The sequence below is a fragment of the Bos mutus genome, chromosome 20 (assembly GCF_027580195.1).
Source record: "Bos mutus isolate GX-2022 chromosome 20, NWIPB_WYAK_1.1, whole genome shotgun sequence".
In the NCBI taxonomy this organism is placed as follows: domain Eukaryota; kingdom Metazoa; phylum Chordata; class Mammalia; order Artiodactyla; family Bovidae; genus Bos; species Bos mutus.
This window is the reverse complement of record NC_091636.1, coordinates 26,777,913-26,779,603: the sequence shown is the minus strand read 5'-3', so window position 1 is coordinate 26,779,603 and position 1,691 is coordinate 26,777,913.

Genomic DNA, 1,691 nt, shown 5'->3' with positions numbered 1-1,691 from the left:
GCAGCTGCAAGCCCTCAATGGGCGCTTTCTAGTCGCTGAGTGGGCTGGGCGGCGTTGCTGGGAGCCCCGGGGCTGGAGCTGCCCCCGGGCTGGGCCACCCCGTCTCAGTGACAGGTGCTGAGGAAGAGGAGAAGGAGCAGCCCCTCCCCACGGGCTCCCAAGCCTGGGCTCAGTGTCTGCCATGAACTGCCATTTTTACTGCGTTTTTGTTTTAGGAACACAGGACCTTGGCAGGCAGAGATGTACCCTGTGGCTTGGTCTTTCTCTGCTCAGCCAGTGGTGATGAAAACAATAACAAAGACCCTGACTTTGCTAAATGGCCCAGACTCACTTAGATAACAAACCAGTACCGTTTTTGGCAGAAAGCCTTCTGGATGCTTGATGCTGTGTGACCTGCTGGAGTGGGAAGGAGGACTGGAAGGGAAGAGCTCTAAGTTATATTTTGGTGCAACCCAAGGGATGATCTCATCTTGTAGATTGACGACCCTGTTTATTATTAACTATCACTTCCTGGGAACCCTAATGTGCTGGATACTGACTTAAGGACTGCATGTTGTCTTGCTTGTCATAATCTTGCAATGTCTTTTGTTTTTCTTTCTTTCTTTTTTTTTAAGAAAGGAGAACACTGAGTTTCAGAAAGGTTAAGTGATATGTTCAATACTGTTACACAGCTTATAAATGGTACAGCCAGAAATCCAACCCTGGTACGACTATAAAATAACTTCTACTCTTTCTGGGGGAGACACATTTATAGCTTATGCTTATAAATTTTAACTTTAAGTTTCCAGGTGGCTGTGGCCTAGAAAAGGCAAGTTGGCCATGGGAGTACAGAGTAAATCAATAGTTTATATACTCTTTTCATTACAGAGAATTCCAGGAAAAGTCAGATGAGGTCGAATCATTAGGCAGAAAGGTCTCTTCTTAATAATAAGAGGTTTTACCCTCCCAAGTATGGGCTCAGTGAGCTTGTTAAAACAATTGTCATTGTTCTTATTTTAAATAATTGTTCCTAAATTTTTAAATTTAAAAATAGCTGTTAGTTTTTAGAACAATTAGGATTTGTGGAAGAAACTGAGTCATACAGAGTTCCCCATACCCTACACCCAGTTTCCACTATTATTAACATCTACTAATGCACCTTTGTTATAATCAATGAACTAATATCAAAATAGTATAACTAAGGTCCTATTTATTCAGATTTCCTTGGTGTTTACCCAATGTGCTTTTCCTATGTCAGGATTCCACCTAGGACACCACATTGCATTTAGTTGCCATGTCTTCTTAGGCTCCTCTTGGCTGTGAGAGTTTCTCAGGCTTTCACTGGCTTTGATGACCTTGCCAGTTTTGAAGTATACCAGTGATTTTGTAAGAGGTAAGAGAATGTGCTCTCTGAGGACAAGTCTCATATTTTCTTGTGATTAGACTAAGGTAATGGGTTTTGGTAGAGGACCTTGGATGTAAGGTGCCATTTTCATCACACCATATCAAGGGTATATACTATCAACATGACCTATGACTGTTGATGTTGACCTTGATCACATGGCTGAGGTAATGTTTATCAGATTTCCCCACTGGGAGGTTACCTATCCCCAACCCCCACCTCCCATACTACGTTCCTTCAAACTCGCTATGCATAGCCCACACTTAAGTGGGGGTGCTCGTTGACTTTTAAAAATAGTCTTATTAATTTT